Source organism: Homarus americanus, unplaced genomic scaffold, assembly GCF_018991925.1.
Source record: "Homarus americanus isolate GMGI-L3 unplaced genomic scaffold, GMGI_Hamer_2.0 scaffold16712, whole genome shotgun sequence".
Lineage (NCBI taxonomy): Eukaryota > Metazoa > Arthropoda > Malacostraca > Decapoda > Nephropidae > Homarus > Homarus americanus.
In genome coordinates, this window is record NW_024757794.1 from 3,148,489 (window position 1) to 3,170,803 (window position 22,315).

The window sequence follows — 22,315 nt, forward strand, 5'->3', positions numbered from 1 at the left end:
TATATGGCCAAGAAAGCCATTAATAAGCTTCTAAGAATTTTTTTGGACTATCTTTTGTTAAATTGACTTGCTCAATGCACTTCTTTTATTATTTGTATTGCCTGTGAACAAATGTGAACTTGTATGACAATTTTGCAAAATCTATCTCTCTACATATGGGTCTTGTATGAGTATTTAATTATCATTGCACCATTTACCAGCTTTTACTAGCTGTTCGGGTAATTGGTCTGTTCTTTGTTACTTTGTTATATCTTTAATGTCCAGTGTCAATCATCTGAAGTAGCTCTTCATCTACTGTCACAGGAATGTTCGCGGCGTCAGATTCATAATCTATTGTAGTGGCTCCTCTCCCCAACAACTCCCAACTGAGCTCCGGCCGCGCGCCTACCAGCCAATCAGCGTACAGCCATGAACATGAACATGAAATGCTAGTGACAGGGGGGAAGGAGGATCAGGGGAAGGATACCGGGAGGAGTGAAGTGAATTTGAGGAGGAGAGAATAGGTGCAGTGACTAAACACCGCTTGCGTGAGGGAGTATAAGTTGGAGGCAGCAGCAACTCGCCCGGACGCGGCTAGGAGGCGGCAGGACAGAGTCAGGCTAGCGCCAGGTCAGGTGAGGTGCGTGTTGGGTTGGGCCATGGTTTCTCAGTGCTTGGTCGGCTTGATTGTGTGTATTGTTTTCTTGTGTAGAGGAGATGTCTTGGTATTCTTCTTAGCTTGATGTTGATTTTCTTCTAACTCTCCTCCTTTTCTTGCTCTCTTGAAGTGTCCATTCATTCGTGTTTGGGTCTTGTTGTTCGTCTTCCTCGTGTCTTATGTCCTCATAGGTGTGGAAGAAGTCGGAGACGGTGAGGTTGACCACGTGGGCTTCAGCTCCACGGGCCTCGTGGTGTTCTTGATTCTGTGTGGTGGGTGTCTTTTCTTGAGTTTTCTTTTCTTGGTTTTTCTTTTCTACTGGTTTTTTCTTGTCTTGGGAGCGTACATCAAGGAGGGTCTCTTTGTAGCTCAGTTTCTTGTCGAGTCGAGCCTTGGCTATCCTGCATTCCTCCTTCCATTTCGGGCAGGTCCGATCGGCGGAGGAATGTGGGCCGCCACAGCCAGCGCATTTTTTTACTGTGTTGGGGCAGACCGTGTAGCGGTGTCCGGGGCTGCCGCACAGGGAGCAGGTGTCCTCCTGCGCCTCACACTTGTTGACAGTGTCCGTAGTGCTGGCATTTGTAACAACGTTTCGGTCTGCAGTAGGGCTTGACTGGCACAGTTACCCACGCCAGTTGAGCCTCCTTGGGTAAGGTTGTATGGTGTCTGATGAGGGCAGTGGTGTCGGACAGCTTCTTCGCAACTTGGAGTTGCCCCTTGAGGCGCTCACTCAGCTCTGCTTGGTCCACGTGGGCAATTTCGGCGTGGGAGATTACTCCCAGCTTCAGGTTGTCCCACTTGTAGGCAATCATTTTAAATGGAATGCCGTTGATGTCTGGGATCTCCGCGAGCTGTACGGGCATACCCTTCTCGGTGAAGGTGATCTTGATGTCACCACGGAGCTTCAGTCGTTCCACCTTGGTGACCCCCACGATCTCATTAGTTTCAAAGAACTTCTTGAGAACTAGGAGGTTTAATTTCTTGAGGCAGGTCGGCGTATCCGGACGTATCCGCGCCACGTTATCAAACTCGTAACCGTTCATGGTGAGAGAGGGTTAGAGAGTGCTGGGGTTAGAGAACATGAACATGAAAAGCTAGTGACAGGGGGGAAGGAGGTTCAGGGGAAGAATAAAGGGAGGATTGAAGTGAATTTTAGGAGGAGAGAATAGGTGCAGTGGCTAAACACCGCTTGCGTGAGGGAGTATAAGTTGGAGTGTACTGCGCACATCATTGTCATCCCTAAAAATCCCATCTAATTCATATTACGCTACATAACATTCAAATGCACCGCGCTTGTAGAACCTCAGAAAACGGGAAACATTGAGAAAGGACAACTCACCTACTCAAGGTTCCTAGACCCTGGGTTGTATTGTACCCAGGTATAGTTATATCATATCACGTGTATGTATTCATAGCAGTAAGGATCACTCAGGGTAGGCATAAGATGAATGTTAAAGTCCCAGTTGAGCCGGACTAGGGTACTGTAAGACTAAGTGTGGAGCAGGGTTTGAAGGTCCTACTATTTACGTCTGTGAGCGTGGAGCGAACATAACCCCAACAGATATCATATGAAAAATACATGAGAACAATGATCTGGAAAAAGGATAAATGTATCAGAACTATGTGAGGTGTTGACAGTGATCTAGAAACTATACTGGAAAGGAAATATCGTGTATGCGTCGGTATGAACTTAATACACCTCGTAGCCTCACGTGACATATACCCACGACAGGTACAGTGATCAGAGAATCTTATGTCTGTGTTCAAATAGTGCAATGTGTGAGAGGAGGATCCCTCATTACAGTTTTTAAGTGAAGTTGATACACCCCCGCCATGATCATTCGGCTTTTGTTTCAAGGCGCGTCATGTACCCGCCTCAGATGCCCCGTTGATATTAAAATCCCAGGCATTTAACCAAGCACTAGCAAACCAAGACCTGACCTTAGTGTGTAATTTAGGATTAATATATGTGTTTATAAGAAATGAGTGACAATATACCGTAAAGTGTTCAGGTGAGAACCATAGGAAACAAAAGTGTAAATTGAGGATTGGAAACTGTAGGCCTATGTGACGAGAAGCGGCGGGAAGCCGGCCTTAGTCTTTCCCGTTCTGCCGTCACCACAGGTCAGTGTCCTAGCGGGCTATATCCCGCCCTACAATTAAGGTTGATAAATAGCAGTTACTACAGTTTAAAGCTTTGCCGGATATATAAGTGTGATAGGGATGTGTTAAGGGGTGGGATAACCGCCCGTCAGGCATTATTTCTTAGTCTTTCCCGTTCTGCCGTCACCGCAGGTGCCACGTGGTCGGGGTATCTTGCCGCCCGGCCGCCATTGTCTCCTTGAGCGCCACAACCGGTGGGGAATTACTCCCCACTATACCAGTCCACTGTGAACCTGTGGATTCCCAGCGCACCACTCCACATGAATAGTCACAACTAAGGAGACCGTGAGAAACTGCGGTCGTCACTTGGAGCGACCTATAATACCAGGCGTAGAAATAGTGCTGGTATGTCTCTAGGTGAAGCCCTCGTCTTTACCCACCGAGGGCGGTGTGCGAACGAGGTGCCCGTTGTGTATACCTAAAAGTCACAAGGAGTCACATACTTGCAGGTATGGAGTGTAACAGGTGTGTTGAGATGGTGCTACTATATATGATAACCGACGGTGCTACAAGCCACACCAGTGGACCAGTCTGATGTGTTAAGGGATATTGTAAGAAGGAACGACCGAGATACGGCGTTCACCGATTGTTATGCAATAAGTGGGTGGATGACCCGCCAGTAATGTAAGAGTCTGGGGCCCAGCTGGGTAACCACAATTCCGTTGTTCTTCTGAGGAAGGCCAATTCATGTATGTTTTTTTACCAGTATGTTTTATAAGGAATAAATCAATTAAGACATGTTATGGTTTCCCCCTTCTTTACCCTCATCGATCTGGTCAATGGAAAACCTAACCCAATGCCTAGTCCACTCTGCCCGCTACCTAACGAGCTACATGCTGTCCAGAGGGGGTCTGGTGGCAGCGACCCTTAGACATTAAGATTAGAGTTAAATTATCCCCTTAGATTTAGTGACCCCAGATCTGGCAGTATAGGAGGTAGCAGCAACTCGCCCGGACGCGGCCAGGCGGCGGCAGGACAGAGTCAGGCTAGCGTCAGGTCAAGCGTCAGGTGCGTGTTGGGTTGGGCCATGGATTCTCAGTGCTTGGTCGGCTTGATTGTGTGTGTTGTTTTCTTGTGTGGAGGAAATGTCTTGGTATTCTTCTTAGCTTGATGTAGATTTTCTTCTAACTCTCCTCCTTTTCTTGCTCTCTTGAAGTGTCCATTCATTCGTGTTTGGGTCTTGTTGTTCGTCTTCCTCGTGTCTTATGTCCTCATAGGTGTGGAAGAAGTCGGAGACAGTGAGGTTGACCACGTGGGCTTCAGCTCCACGGGCCTCGTGGTGTTCTTGATTCTGTGTGGCTGGTGTCTTTTCTTGAGTTTTCTTTTCTTGGGTTTTCTTTACTTGGTTTTTCTTTTCTGCTGGTTTTTTCTTGCCTTGGGAGCGTACAGCAAGGAGGGCCTCTTTGTAGCTCAGTTTCTTGTCGAGTCGAGCCTTGGCTATCCTGCATTCTTCCTTCCATTTCGGGCAGGTCCGATCGGCGGAGGAATGTGGGCCGCCACAGGCAGCGCATTTTTTTACATAAGAACATAAGAAAATAAGGAGTCTGCAATAGGCCGGTTGGCCTGTGCATGGCAGCTCCTATCGAGAGTTACTACCACTCTCTATCATCCATGACTCTATCTAGTCTCCTTTTGAAACTTTCCAGAGTTTCCGCACTTACTACAAAGTTGCTAAGCTTGTTCCACTCGTCCACCACCCTATTTGTGAACCAGTTTCTTCCTATCTCCTTCCTAAACCTAAACTTATCCAACTTGAATCCGTTGCTCCGAGTCCTATCCTGCTCGGATATTATAAGAACTTTGTCTATATTCCCTTTATTGATTCCTTTCACCCACTTAAATACTTCTATCATATCTCCCCGCACTCTTCGTCTTTCTTGGGAATGCAAGTTAAGTTTCTTTAACCTATCCTGATATGGAAGGTTTCTAAGTCCCGGAATCATTTTTGTCATTCTTAGATGCACCGACTCTAGTGAATTTATATCCATTCTATAATAGGGGTGTGAGGGCGCGTGTTTCCATACACCTCTACACCACCCTCATCTTACTTACTTCTCTTAGTTCTTACTCTATTCTTTTGGTAGCATGGTCGAGGGTCTAGGCACATGGGTATGGTAATAGGGTGTGTCATAGGAGGGAAGATCAGCTAAAACTAATGGCCCATCACTTTTTTGGTAGATTTTATAGTATATATACAGAAAATAATTTCAGTTTCAATATTTTGCAACCTTTTGCTAGGTAAATTTTAGCGTGAAATTTATCGAAAATCTAACGTACAGCTGCATTAGTGCATTACAATTAAATAGTGAACATTGCTTTCTGACTTCATTCTTTAACAACCCAACTCACAATACTTTTTTCTGTTTCAGATTCTGATGCATTTATAAGTTGATAATATTTGCAATGGCTGCTTGTGTCAGGACGAGGAACCAAAAATCCAGCCATCTCAGTCACTATCTTGGGTCTGGGAGAGAGCTCCTGAAGTCGGAGTTGCCTACATTGAGAGATGCTTTGAGATACGGTGTTTTAATCAGGCAAATCAGTGAAAAGAACCAAAGAACTTACACAAACAAAGGCATTGCCAGTGATATGACCAAAGCTGTCTTGGCACAGTACACTCTGGCTAACGCTCAGTTCAAGCCTCCAGTCATAACAAGTCAGAAGAAGATTAGTGAGAGACTGCTAGCCAGTTGGGAAAAGGCAAGAGATATCTCTCTTGGGAGAGGGAAACTTGCAGTTAAGGACAGCTTTGCCAAGCAACTGGACCAGTTATTTGACATAATTACTTGCAAGTGCCCAATTGTTCTCTGTCCTGAGTTTGGATGCGATCGTGACTGTAAATCCGAGGCCCACATCTCCTGTATTTGCAAGCGTGAACTGAAGATTCCTGTGATCGAACTGGCATTTGTCAAAGCACAGAGAGAGAAACTGGCAGTATAGGGGCTCTCATGATTTCTAGCCAAGATATTCCGGAGTCCAAGAGACAGGAGGCTGCCACAGAGAGACAGAAGAGGAGAAGAGTTGCCGAGGAAAAGAGACTTGAGAAGGCCCAGGGTGAGGTAAAAAAGGCCGATGATTGGAGTCAAGCTGATTCAGAGTTTAATGACTTCCCCATGGCTGATCCGAGTGCTGACCAGGAGAATGGTGACTTTGTCCCTAACCCAGAAAATAATGATCCCAAACCTTCCAGGCATAAGATTCGAAATAGGAAAGATATCCCGAGCATAGCTCTGGCCAGCATGCGACACCACACTGGTCTCAGAGAAACTGCAGAGATAGCAACAGCTGCCTGGATTGACGGTGGTTTGATAACACCTGATGATGTTCACCTGGTGATAGATCATAACAAAGTAAGGAGAGCTCAGGAGAAACTTGTCAGTAACCTAGAAGAGGAGTTTGATAAGGGGATAAGAGAAAATGGAATCAATTGTTTGTTCTTTGATGGGAGAAGGGATGACACTAAAGTGTTCATGAAAGTTGGAGATTCTGACAAGTTGTTCCCTGCCATGGTGAAGGAGGAACACTACTCCTGCTGCAGTGAACCAGGAGGGAAGTATTTGTGGCATTTCACTCCAGAGAAAGATGACATCAGGAAACCAGCTGAGATAGTGGCAGATAACATTGTGAACTGGCTCAGAGAGAGGAACGTAGACCAGACCCTGCAGGCCATTGGAGGGACAGCACCAACACGAACACAGGGTGGCAAGAGGAGGTCATACAGTGGATAGAGCGGAAGATTGGGAGGAAGCTGGTCTGGATTGTTTGTGACCTCCACACCAACGAGTTGCCACTCAGACATCTGATCCAGGAGCTGGATGGCAAGACTCTTTCAAACAACAGATGGTCTGGTCCTCTTGGCAAGATGCTGGACTCTGCCACTGAGTTAGAAATAAATCCGAGCTTTGAAAAAAATCACAGTTGGCCCTCCACTCGTTGAGCTTGCACATACTGTCATTGACGACCTGAGTACTGACCAGTACTATGGTTACATGATTTGCAGTGCCATCAAAACTGGGGTCATGCCTGATAGACTCGCTTACCTGCAGTTAGGTCCAGTCTCACATTCTAGGTGGCTCACAACGGCTCTCAGGTTCTGCAGAATTTGGGTCGCTCATCATAAACTGAAAGGGAACCAGCTTCACAACCTGAGACTTATTGTCCAATTCATCGTGAGTGTCTACTTGCCAAATTGGTTCAACACCAAGGTCAAGTCATCGTTCTCCGAAGGTCCGAGGCATGTTCTCTTCCAGCTTGAGCTCCTGAGGAGTCAGCCAAGGAAGGTTGTTCAGATTGTAGAGCAGACTGTGAGGAGATCTTCCTGGTATGCTCATCCCGAGGCAGTTCTGCAGACAATGCTCTGCAGTAAGGATGAGGAGGAGAGAAGAGTGGCAGTCAAAAAGATCTTGGATATGAGACTTATGAGAGGATCTGGGCATGACGAATCAGTTGGTGACGATTCCTTCAGGGTCAGGAAGACTCCTGAAGTCAATCTAGGTGCCAAGACCCTCACTGATCTCATAGATCTGGATAACATCCAGGCTGGCAGTGAGCTCCCTCTTACCTGCAGCCTCACCAATGTTCAAGTCAGAGCTTTCCTGGACAACCCCATGCATGTCCCTGCCTGGCCCTCGCACACCCAGAGTATAGAGTGTTGTGTACAGCAAGTGAGCGAGGCCAGCAGTCACGTGTACAGCCAGGAGAGGAGGGAAGGCTACATCCGAGCTCAGGTGGTCAGCAGGGAGGTGATGAGTAGAAACAGAAGCAAGAAAGACATGTTCTCTATGGTGTGCAGCAACACCGGGTCGTAGTAGTAAAACCGGTTTTTGTATTTGATGATTTTGTTTTCTAAAGGAATATTAAATTTAATAAATGTGTCAAGATCATTCGTTTCACTATTCTGGATCATTTTCATCCTAATAAATTAACCTGATACATTTACTTTACTTTAAATAAGCTATTTAGTGGTGTTGGTAAAAGGGTGGGAATACTGAATTTTCATAAGATTTCAAGTTAAAATTTACCTAGCAAAAAATGAAAACTTTTCAAACCTGAAGATATCACATGATTCTGCACATAGAACTACATCATTAATACCATGGACCGATTTTTCAAACTCAAAAAAAAAAAAATTCGCCTCCGTATGACACACCCTACTGTCCTAGGGTTGAAGATAACAACAAAAGGCTACAAAACATTCATCACCGAAAAACTTGCAAAAACCAGAAACATGGTAATTAGATTAAAACGCTTCAGAAGCCTGTCAGCAAAAAACAAGTTAAAGTTATATAAAGCCTTTGTCCAATCCCGACTAGTATATCCACCAATTCCCCTACATGCAATACAACAAACAAACATAAAGAAACTGCAGACAATTCAAAACTTAGCCCTAAGGGATGTATATAACATCAGATATCCTGACATAGTCACCAACCGTCAACTACACCAACGAGCGCAAATAGAACCCCTAAACGTTTACCTACACGAACAAGCAAAAAGAATATGGACAAAGTTAGAAGAAATAGAGCCAGGACCAATCAAAGAATGGATGGAAGAGACAGAAGACGGAATAAGAGAACACTCGTGGTTCCCTCGCAGTAAAAGAAGAGCCCTAGAACCCACACCAACTCCACTCTATTGAAAGATGCAACGTTACCCCAGTGACAACCTTGGCAACCCTACCACTTACAACATTAGATCATAAAAAGATGGGATGTTCTTAGCAGAAACACAAGTACCTGCCCTAGACTCCTCACCATTGGTTAGGACACAAGACCCGAAAATGTAAGGCATAAAATTGCAATATTTGCTAAACATACAAACACCTGACATAAATATAACACCTAAGACGAAAATTAGCTGAAACACAAACATGAGAAAACAGAAGCACTTGGGTTGAGCCCCAAGACCTAGAATTCTACTACTATTTTCCAATTTCCTCGCTTTTCTTCTGTACTATCCACCAACCCCAAGTCCCTCCAAATTCCACCATTATTCTTCAAGTCCAGTTCCCGCACCACCAATCTACGCACCTGCATCAAGATTTCTTCATACTTTACTTCACCCATCGATCGATCGATCGATCGGGAGACCATTCCCCAACGACGTCCCCTCATCAGAAATCTTCAACCTGATCTATAAACCAGCGGAAACCACCAGTCAGGCGCAAGTCACCCAATCACAAACCCTTACCGACAAACCCCCCCAATCAGAAAGGAGTGAAGAGGGAATGGAAGAAGATGAAGAGGAGCAGGAAACCATTTCACAACATGAAACTGTTATACAACCTGAACAAGCGTTCGTATATAGCACCCCTAAAAAGACCAAAATGGGAATTGTGGCACCACCACCGTCACCAAGAAAAATGACTGAAAATCAGGACCTCGGGGAGGAAACCGGTATCAGGTTTTACACCTGCTCAGCCCCCCAAATACTCTCAACCGAGAGACTACTGGCGGAGATAAGGGAAGGAAGAGTAAAATATACATATACAGATACGAATATGGAAAATCACCATATAGAAACACTAATAAAGAGAGGAAGAATCCTGACCAAATATAATAGAATAGAAAAGGTGGAGCAATCCAAATACAGGAAAATTCGCCTCGGCCTGCATACGGAGAGGAGGTCTTCAGGAGAACATCGTTCATCCAAAATGCCGCAAACAAGCTCGAGACATCACCATTCATAATCAACAGACTTAAAATAATTCAACATAATGTCCTGGCCTGGACACATACAAGAGCTCACGAATTATACAACATATATCGTACCCTAGACCCAGACGTCATCATACTAAATTCTCACGGCAGGGATAATTCAAATAAAATCAAGATATTTAATTACACAGTATACCAAAAAAACAGCCAAAATCCTTTACAAGATGGAGTTGCCATAGCAATTAAAAGAAGCATAAAACATAAAATCCATGATACATTCCAAGAAAACTTTCTGGCAATAGAAATTAACAGCACAACGGGTCCAATCATAATTGGCACCTGCTACCTCCCTCCAAGACGACCAATTTTTCCAATAGCGGACATGCTCAGATTGATGAGGAGGAACATACCTGCATACTTTCTGGGTGATCTCAACGCTAGACACCGCATACTAGGACACCATACCAACAACGCAGTAGGCCAGGTCCTGAACACACTAGTGAGCCACGGCAACGTGGTACACCTCGGACCGGAATTTCCCACGTACATCAGAACAGGCCACACAGGATACCCAGATCTCGTGTTAACAAATCAACACCACCACTTAAACATACTACTCGAACCCGGCCCAATATCCACTAGTGATCATCTCCCTATCATAGCCACACTCTCCACAGCCCCAATACAGATCCCGGCCAGGCTAAGATTCAACTATAACCGGGCTAACTGGGAAAACTTCAAACAAGAATTAAATAACCCGCAACCCATACAATTACACAACGGGCACACTTCTCTAATAGACCAATCACTGGATATATGGTATGAGCACGTCAGCCAGGCCATGGAACACAACATACCCAAGACCACTCACCGAACATTACCACACCCTCAATACTCACACCAATCAAGAATCATACAGACACACTTTAGCAACCTAATTAAACTAATCACACAGCAAGGATGGACACCGGAACGCAGAAACATATACAACATAATACACGAACAACTAAAAAAGATATCAAAAGAAGCATACAACAGGAACTGGCAGAAGCTGATTTCAGAAACGGAAGGAACTACCATAAACCGAACTAGTTCTGGCAGAAAATAAAGCACTTAATGGGAACCTCAAGCAACGAGTCAAACTATATAATAAATAGTAATCAAGTCAAATTAACAGAACCAACCGAACAAGAACCGGAATTTAGATCTTTCTGGAGTAAGATTTTTCAAATCACCAACGAAGAAAACTTAAACTTTTGCATAACCACAGAGAGGGAAGTATCCAACCATGTGTCGCAAATAACCCATATTTGGCAACCGAGACCCACGATCGACCTGAATACACTGGATGACATGTCCCCATTAAACAAACCAATCACGGTGGACGAAATAGTAAGAACAATCAATAGCTTTAAGAACAAGGCTCCTGGAGTCAGCAAAATAAATAAACTCATTTTACAGCAATTACCAAGCAACATGGTAGTTCTACTAAGAAATATATTCAATGCATCCATAGCTTCAGGCTACTACCCAAAGAAATTCAAGATAGCAATTATCAGACTGATACCAAAACCGGGAAAAGCTCCCACAGCAGTAGAAAACTACAGACCAATCTCTCTCTTAGAAACACCGGGAAAAATTTTGGAAAAAATAATTAACCAACGATTAAGAACACACCTGTATACTGCCAGACTAGGGTCACTAAATCTAAGGGGATAACTTAACTCTAATCTTAATTCCTAAGGGTCGCTGCCACCAGACCCCCTCTGGACAGCATGTAGCTCGTTAGGTAGCGGGCAGAGTGGACTAGGCATTGGGTTAGGTTTTCCATTGATCAGATCGATAAGGGTAAAGAAGGGTGAAACCATAACATGTCTTCATTGATTTATTTCTTATAAAACACACTGGTAAAAAAAACACATACAACCACACTGTGGACCATAATTCCAAGGCCTGTCCCAGGGTATAGCACTGGCGCCTCTAACAACTGTTGTTGTGGTCGGTTACACTCCGACCCGAGATGGGTTTGGGGGCCTCGGCCCACGAGGTAGAGTAGAGCCGATTAATCATGCCGAATCAGCGCCATCACTCCTATATTGACCACTGCTGGGTATCCACCGGCTCCGAGCGACCGGTGGGTTTCAATTAAGCCCACCCTCGATCTGGAGACAAACGGGAATCAGCGTCAGGGAACGAGAAACATGACAACACCAACAAACTCTCTTGCCTAGACGACAGACGTATTTACGTTATATTACTTCTACACTGGGTGAATGACAATTCAACTGTTAAATCATGAACACTAGTGAACACTGATAATCACTACAATTGACTGAATTAACTGAATGGCTAGGAAACACAGAACATACCTGGAGACAAACGGGAATCAGCGTCAGGGAACGCTGATTCCTCGCATCAGTTTATATACCCCTGAGTTGCCAGTGATCGCTACTCACACAATGACAATAATTACAAACAAACTAACTGTTACTCATTCAAAGATGACCCTCAGTTGACAAAGGTCTGGCGAATTACTTGGGTTGATTTACACAGACTAATTCAAGATTGAGCTTCCCAGGAGAAGGTGGAATAAACAACGTATTGATAACTGTCTTCACAAAGGCGGGGCTTACTGGGAGGGATCGCGAGGATAAACACGCTCCTGAGATTCTACAAGCGCGGTGGGTTTGAATATTATGTAGCGTAATATGAATTAAAACGGGTTTTTAGGAATGACAATGAGCTGCGCAGTACACCTGGAACTGGAATACAAATACAACCCTAGACAACACGGATTCAGGAAACACAGAGGAACAAACACAGCCATAGCCCTTATATACGAAAGTATTGCAAACGCAATGCATAATAAAGAACAGTGCAACATAGTTTTAAGGGACGTGGCAAAAGCGTTCGATAAGGTCTGGCACTTGGGACTTATATATAAAATAACCAATCAAGAACTCCCTAACAACTTCACTTCTCTACTGTGTAATTTCCTGGACAATAGAGGAGCACACATTATAATAGGCAATCACAAAGGCCCAAGCTTCAGACTTTATAGTGGAGTACCACAAGGAAGTAACTTATCCCCAACTCTTTATACAATCTACACTTCAGACATGCCGCCACCAATACACGGTGAATACATCGCATATGCTGATGATGTCACCCAGATCATCCGCCATCCAGGCAAGGCCAAACAGATGATAGCAATAAAAACAGCTCACGCCATAATACAAATAAATAATTATGAGAAGAAATGGAAAATAAAAACTAATACACAGAAACTAAAAATCATACACATTTCAAGGATAAACCCAGCACCAATCACAGTAAACAACGAAGAAATACAATACTCAAACGAAGGAAAAATACTGGGGCTAACAATAACAAGAACCGGAATAAATAAACACATAACAGAGGGCAATAGACTAGCCCAAATACAGCTTACCAAATTAAGAAGATTCGGCAAAATGGATGAGAAAATACAACTACACCTATTTAAAGCACTTGTACGCCCCCATCTTGAATACCCGCCAATACCATTAAACACGATCAGCCTTACCAACCAATTAAAACTTCAGGCAACACAGAACAAAGCCACCCGCAGAGCCTCCAAACAACGTCCCCCATACACAACCAAAATTAAAGAGCTTCACGAAAAATACAATATTTTACCACTGAACATAAGAACATACAGCCAAGCACAGGCAGTATGGTACAAACTAGAAGTAATGGAAGACGAAATATACCATCGACTAAAAACAGAGGACACCAGAAGATCACACAGCTGGTGGCCAAAAAGCCTTCTCCATAACCCTCAAGAGCCAGAACTATTGTGCACTAAATAGTACACAAAAGTTGAGAGTATTCTACTAGTTACACAAGGACCTAGCAGACCTCTCCAACTTACACAATTATACACCACAGCATAAATAACTTGACTCCAATAAGATAAAAGATGAGAGTTTTCTACTAGTTACACAAGGACCTAGTAGACCTCTCCAACTAACATAATAACAAACAACCCCTTGCTAGTTAGCTTAACCTCCTCCCCCCCTGTTCCCTCGAGCTCAGGCGACCTCTTAGTGCGGCCTTCACCACAGCCAATCAAATCGTCTCTGCTAGGTGGATAGCCCACCTGCTCTTATTCTCTACTACTTTACTTCCCATTTCATAACTTTCCTTCTACCTTACCTCTTCTCTCCCTTCCCATGGCAAGCCATTGCCATTTTATCTCCATTATCATCATCATCATCAGGGAGACCATTCTACACTCGGCTACCGGACCAGCAACATCTCTCACAGCTCCTCACCACCCAGCTTCCTCAAAAACCTCCTCGCCCTACAGGACCTCTGAGCAAGTTTCTCCTCACCTAGTCACTCCTAAGCACTGCGCTGTACAACAATATACAGTATATACAGAAAGCGCATTGTTAGTTTCTAATAATATATCGGGTTAGTGTATCTTCAGCAGTGTTTCAAACTCCTCTCTCTTATCAAGGAACGTGTCAGTATTAGTGCCCATTACATTCGAGCCGGAATCTGTTCTCGGTAACGTATCTGCGAGCAGACTCTGGTTCGATGCCCGGGCAGGGTGAAACTATGTGCAAATTTCTTTACGCCATTTTCCTCTGTCTACCCAGCAGTAATTGGGGACCTGGATTTTAATCGATTTGCGAATCGTATTCCGGGGTAATGGTTAGCCAGTGCAGAAGGCAAGTTGCCCGGTCTTCTCGGAATATTCCTTGACACTGGGGTCATGCAGCTCGTTAACTCAGGGTGTGGTTGTTGTGTTGGCGACAGCTTCTATGCCTTAAACAAATTCACGCCTAAGTGGCCCTTGGGCTGGCCATCCTGGGTTACACGAGGGGCAACCATTATTTGTTATGACCATTTATGAAGCTATTTAGATAAATCTGAAAATAATGATTTTCTGGTCTTAAATGTTTCGTTGTGTTCATACCCCACAGTTTTTTTTTTTATAGATTGGGATATAGAAGTTATAACTAAAGTCTTTCGAAGTTTTATATTTTCATTTGCATAAGATGAGCTTAATTAAAATGCGTTTTTTGAATCACTGTTTTCTTTGTAATTGTCTTTTGTTTTCGTGATAAACAATTTCGGCGGAAGTAGCTGAAAGGCGAAGTGGCCAGGATTCGAACCCACGGCCCACGAGTCCATGACTGTGACCGGGGAACGCTACCTCTGGACCACCAGGATACTAAAAGCAATCCTAGACTCTGTTATATTTCACACAAAGCCTGTTCAACGAGCTTATAGCCCACCCATGACCATAAGAATATCTTAATATTACCATTTCACAAAAATTTCTCACACATTCCTTCACAACTAAAAACCTGGAACGTCAATGTGGCATTTAAAAACTCATGCACTGTTAAACAAATGTTAATCAAGAACTCCCCCAACAACACAATTGGTTGCATTTATAAAGTTCCTTGCAAGGAATGTAATATGTTTTACTTAGGCCAGACAGGTAAAGATCTTGCAACTAGAATTAAACAACACAAATACAGTGTTAGGACAGGCCAGGAATCCAATGCTCTGTTTGTTCATTTGAGGGATAACAAGCATTGCATTGACTGGGATAATGCCCCTCACTATTACCATGTAATTCAATTGATAGTAGGAACATCATAGAATCTAGTCTTATTAAACATACCGAAGCATTCAACATGAATTTGAGTAACGGCATGTACAAGCTGGACAATTTTGTAATTAAGAAGATTTGTGACCAGGTGAGAAGGCCGGGTCACCTGACCATCTGACCTGACCACCAACCGTTGTGTGCTATTTAAAGATTAGTAGGGTCATTACCTAATACCTGACCATTGTGGACCTGGTCTCACCCTTCTCTGTATATATACACCTTGATTTGTATTTCTTTCTCTAGTCTGTACTCACCCCTGAAGATGTGAATTACACGAAAGCGCTTGGGAACTTCGTGTTTTCTTCTTTCCTTGTGGTTATCAGCATATATATATATATATATATATATATATATATATATATATATATATATATATATATATATATATATATATATATATATATATATATATATATATTAACCTTATCCTTCTGCTGAAATGGTGATATCAAAGCTTAAGAGGAGGACGGTAATAAAGGGCTTCAAAATCAGCATGAGACTGACTTTTAGACATATACAGTACACTGTACTAAAATTGTCCTCCGTACAAATGTTCTAAAAACAGTCCCAAAACAACTCTGAGTTCCTGCTTTATACTTTAACTCTCACTCAATTCTTATACTCATATCAATACGTTGGTACTTATGTAAAATTTCAGCGTAAAAGCCATAAAAAATAATATGAGAATTCTGTCTGTCTCTGATAGGGCCCAGAAACTGAATGTGTTTTTTTAGATGTATGGTAGTAGGCAGTAGGTAGCTACCAAACAGGGAGGTACTACCACCTGGGAAGATATTGGAAGCATAATGTATTGTCCTAATGGTAGACCCTGCTGCCATATAGCACCACAAAAATTGTGTCCAAGTCGCAGGTTGCTGATCTGACTTCCTGCCTCAGTTACACACAATTGCAGGGTCTCAATTGTTTCTCTTACTTTGGCAACACAACATACATATATCATTTCTCCTTTTGATTATTTTTATTTTTTTATTTATTTATGACTATTATTTATTTATGGCTATTATTATGATTATTTTTTATCTTTTTTATAAATTATTAGTTATTAATATTGTCTTTCATTATAATTGTTATTTATTCGTATTAATTTTTATTAATTTTATTATTATTATTATTATTATTATTATTATTATTATTATTATTTTATTATATTTTCGCCCTCCCCCCAGGCCTTGATGTGGGTCATTATATATATATATATATATATATATATATATATATATATATATATATATATATATATATATATATATATATATATATATATATATATATATATATATATATATATATATATATATATATACATATATATTATTTTTTTCCCAGATTTGTTTTCATGTTTTGCCGAGTTAGGAGGCCACTGTAGTACTTGAAGCCCGTGGACATTAGTAATTTAAAGACACACTTCAGAAAGATAGAATATTTATTGCAAAGAGTTTCAAAATAAGAAATATCTAGAACAGATAACACACAATAACAAGGAAATTGTACAATGGTGAGATGAGAGCATGTAGTGAATATGTACACAACAAGCAGAATGAGTGTATACATTATTGTCTAACATACATAACCACCTGCACATACATGCTTATGCACTGATGCACTATATGCAGAATACATCATATAAACCCAAATCCCAGCTTAGGGGCATAATTTACGTGTCAGAGTCCAGCAACAGTAGCAGGTCCACTAATTGACCAATCAAACAAATTTCAGGTGCAGCCAGCAGAGTATGTGCAAATCATAACATACAATGACAACTGGTGTACACATCTTGACACAGCTGTACATATCTCAACATTGGTGTACATGTCTCAACATTAATATCTATGTCAAATGTTAGAGGCAAGCATGAACCACTCAGCGGGGTCAGTGGATTACAAAAGTCAATTACAACAATGATAAACTTCATTAATTCATAACATCGAAAGACTGAGAAGAGAGGAGAGGAAGTATTGATCTTCCTTGGGTGAAGTACTCCCATACCCCTGGCCGAGTAGTGTGACTCTACTGTTTACAGGCCACTTGGTCGACAACCATACCAAAATAATATAGTCTGAGCTCCTGTACCGTGACCCCCACTTGATCACCTAAAAGATTTATAAGACATAGTATCATGCAATCTGTTGGCTGTAAAGTGAACGTCATGTGATACGTCGTTTTATATTAGTTTTCAATCAGTAATTAACCTTTGCTTGATTCCTGGCATCATGCTGATCAAAATACCCCCCAGGCTCTGGCTTGTACTTCTGAAATTAACCATGCAATGTATATAAGATTATAGAGATGTTTTGCATAATATTCCCTCTTGTCAGTATGAGTCGAGCTTATTTAATATTCAACACGTTCTACCACACTCCATCACCACACACACCTGACACACTCCGTCACCACACACACCTGACACACTCCATCACCACACACACCTGACACACTCCATCACCACACACACCTGACACACTCCATCACCACACACACCTGACACACTCCATCACCACACACACACACATCACCACACACACCTGACACACCTCCATCACAAGGACACACACCTGACACTCCATCACCACAAGGACACACACCTGACACTCCATCACCACAAGGACACACACCTGACACTCCATCACCACAAGGACACACACCTGACACACTCCATCACCACTGGTAAGACACACTTGCACACCCCATCACCACAAAGACACACACCTGACACACTTCATCACCACTGGTAAGGCACACTTTCACACCCCATCGCCACAAAGACACACACCTGACACACTTCATCACCGCTGGTAAGACACACACCTGACACACTTCATCACCGCTGGTAAGACACACACCTGACACACTTCATCACCGCTGGTAAGACACACATCTTACACACTCTAATTATACATTTATTTATCTCACTTCCTCTAGTTTCTAAACATCGTCGCCACATCATCACATCTGAACACTTACTGTACATCAACCAACATTCACTGAAGGGGGCATCACACTGGGCAAAGCAATGACCAAGATGGCGGGTCGTCATAAAGTGTTGTCATTTTAACCCTGATTTTCCTTAATTTATCAACAAGGGAAGTTTCAGAGCCCCTTTCCAAATAATTCGTGGGGCTTCTAATCCATGCTAATGTAAAAAAAATCAAATGAAAAGTTATCTGTAATTTTTTGTTGTATGTATAAAAAAGTCTTATGATAATATATTTGTATTAAAATAAATTTAAAATGTATCTTAATAATTTGTTTTAATAGAGCGAAAGTTTGACCGAAGGCGGTATCGCCGTTTTCTGAGGAATGCGTAAATATGCCCAATGTGGTCGCCCCTTAACACATCTTCCATATGCAAATCAATAAAACTCTACTTTTCAATCTCTGTTTAAGACCCTCATATGTCGACAACATTCCTTACTCCAGGTAAAAACACTTTAATATCGACAAAATTTTCTCCTCCAATTGTTTTATATTTTTTCCCTTTAAAGATTACAATTTGGGGAACTATTTATCTCAGCCTGAGTTAGAATGATACCCATTTTCTTTGGGTAATTTTGAAACCCCAAATCAAGACTACTTCCACGTACATAAATATTGACTAAAAATCCGAGTACAGTAGTATGAAATCGTGTGATCTATGTCACAGCAATACATCCTAATACAAGTCCACAATGCAGCATAAATCGTCATCAGAGCTTTAAGCAGTCTTTATACGCTGAGGAGGTCGTCGTTAAGGTTCAAAGTTGGGATGATACTGTTCTTTGGGAAGTGTGGGTGGGTGAGAGTAAAGAGGACATTTATAGTATGTCTATTGCCCCCGAAATCTGTGCCATATCAGTTATGAATCTCTGAACTTAAAGATGTACACAAATTTCAGTGGTTTGGGGTGTTGTCTGTTTAGGTATGTCAGCCCAAGCTACCTTTATTTTGTGTGCATTTATAGTTTGGTTCAAGAGTTCGAAATTGGTATTACAGAGTACATATTTTGGGGGACTCACAGACACACAATAAATATATTCCCCCCCTCCCCTCTCTCTCTCTCTCACACACACACACACACACACGCACACACACACACACACACGCGCGCGCGCGCGCACACACAGCCCAAAACACAGTATCTTTCCTAGTTTCAATCTCTAAATTGACCCCTTCAAATAGTTACATAATAAAGCAGTATACCATCTAGGATTAATTGTTATACACTCATGTTTGTAGCCATGACGACTCACCCAAACAATTACAGTACAGTAATATGTATTCTTCCCTTATACTTTTCTTCCCATAATTATAGATATGAATCTGTAATGATTAAATTTAAGTAAATTACATGCTTACAGAAGCTAATATAATACCGCAGTGCATCGCTCGTAGTAACACGAGGCTGTTTCAACACATACATGCAGATGAGGAAAATCTTAATGTTTTCAGGCTAGTCTTCCAGCGCGCGCGATAAACGCTAGAGTTTCCACAACGTAGTTACGGAATTAGATAAAATTCTCAAAACATATATTGAACAGTGTGCATTAGATAGTATTGAGAACAACAATGGCTCACTTCCACAATAATGAAATGCACTGTTGACAGAGCTACCAGCATCTTACAGAGAACTTTATAATATTCCTTAATGTTTAGTAATTCTCAAACAGTCAATCATAATTTATACAGTAAATTAACGTAGTACAGGTGGAGTTGCCATTTACATACTGGTATTCTACTGAATATGCTCTACAGGTACTGTCTGTAGTCTTATAGCTTGGTATTTCTTAACTGCAATGCATATTTCCTAGTCAAAATTTGCATGGTACTATTTGGGACGGACACGAATAGGAAAGTAACATCAAAATGGCTTAGGATTAACCTATAAACTTTTGTCCTTATAGACATGTGGGTAAAGTAGACTTGAAATTCCTAAATACTGAAAAATTAATTATACTTATGAGTAATTATTATCATGCCACATATGGGCTATTGCACTGAATAATTGGAATGTATTAGAATGGCACCAAAAAGTGACATATACTGTGACATTTATATTTGTGTGTAACTGTTACTTTGGAATACCTTAAGAGAAATTGTTTTAGTTTTGCATTCAGTAGAGGCTTTGGCAGAGTCAAGAGGCTAGTGTGAGGTGGTGGTGGTAGGCGGGAGGACCCAACCATCCCTCCCTCACCTCAGTACCACCTCGTGACGGTCAGCTCGCTAAAGACAATAAGGAATGTTCTACAAAATGAGAAAAATACACATACATTTCTGAGGCATAAGACAATTATAGCCTAGATATGAGGTAAAACATGACTAAGCAAACCTGTGGAGTGACCGTGACAACTGGTGGCAAGGTTGGCAATGACCATTCCTGTACTTCCTGACACCCTCAAAGATTCCTACAAAATGTTGCGTTTATTGTAGTGATCAAAGTCGTACCTTTACGTGACTCATTCATTTTCAGTAAAATTCTTGGCCTTGCGTAGAATACAACTTTTTAAAACTTTTTGCAAATAATTATAAATACAGGTATGTATTGTCAGATTATAAACTCCCTGTACCAATTTTAAAATGGCATTTTCAGATGCAGTTAGTGACGGATATTGTGCGAAAAACCATACTTATTGTTTTAAATTGGTAACCACAGTATTACTTTTTCACTATTATCTTTATGCCTAGATTTTGTATGTAAATTTATCAAGTGGGAATTAAAACCATTTTTCAATACCAACTCTTCTATGAATAATCATGTCTATTCATGATATACACAATCGTATGCAGTAAAAAATAACTTTTGAATTGACGCACCACACTGTACTCCATACCTGCAGAAGAGGATATGTGAGAGAGACTCAAGCTATGGTACACTGGCTGTTGACAAGTTAGACCTGTGTACAAATATCTGACCTTCCTACTAGTGAGTTACTATAAGGTTACCAACACATGATACCAACCTGCCGCTGGTATCTCCATGTAAGAAAACTCTATCAATAACTAACTGCTGATCGAATCTTACCTAATATTATCTCTACTCTAATACTGCACTAAGGTCATGATCGTCAGGTCAGACTAGCTCAGAGTCTCCAGTATTCACAGGAGCATCATGTAAAACACATCACTACACTACTACTGCATCACCTTACTAAACTAAGTCAATCAGGGTCACTTTTTTCTCTTCACAAACCTACAAAACCATTTCACAACACGAATTCATAAGGCTTTACAAAAAAAGGTCTGCCAGCTAACATTATCTCAATACAAACATAATGTTGATGTAAATATAGAATTGTTTATCTATAAAGGTGTGCTGAGAGCCAGGACAGAGGTAGACTTTGCTACAAATAAAAAAGTAGCAGCTACCTCTACATTTCATTTACGTAAATTAAAGTAATACTAATATATAGATTGTTATAATATTGAAAAATATATATTGCTGAAAAAATGCTATCAACTCGCGCGTGTTTATATATATATATATATATATATATATATATATATATATATATATATATATATATATATATATATATATATATATATATATATATATATATATATATATATATATATATATATATATATATATATATATATATATATATATACATATATATATATATATATATATATATATATATATATATATATATATATATATATATATATATATATATATATATATATATATATATATATATATATATATATATATCGGTATATATTTGACGGATCCAGCACTGGATGTACCTATGTACAACCGCTTCACTTACGAATTACGTCAAGAGTCGTAAAGATACGGCTTCTACGGACATTGAAACACCAGAAGAGAACTAGACCAGTATCATTAAACAATACAGTTGGACATAATACTTTACATTACCAGCTACACACGTGAGCTGAGTTTAAAATTCTAACAGTTAATATTTCGATTTTACAATCAAGACTGCTAAGGACGTCAGAGTCTCCAGGAAGGGTTTTACCCCCTGGTAATCAGTGGGCGGCCACAAGGCAGAGACTAGCTTACTAAGAATATACAGTACAGGCAAACTTCTTGGTAACATCATCGCTGAGTCACTCCCCTTCCCTCCCCCTTCTTATCAAAACTATTCACTTTCTCCCTCCAAATTTGATTCACTTTTGGAAAACCTGGATCCGCCACTATATATACCTATAAACAAGAGTGAAGAG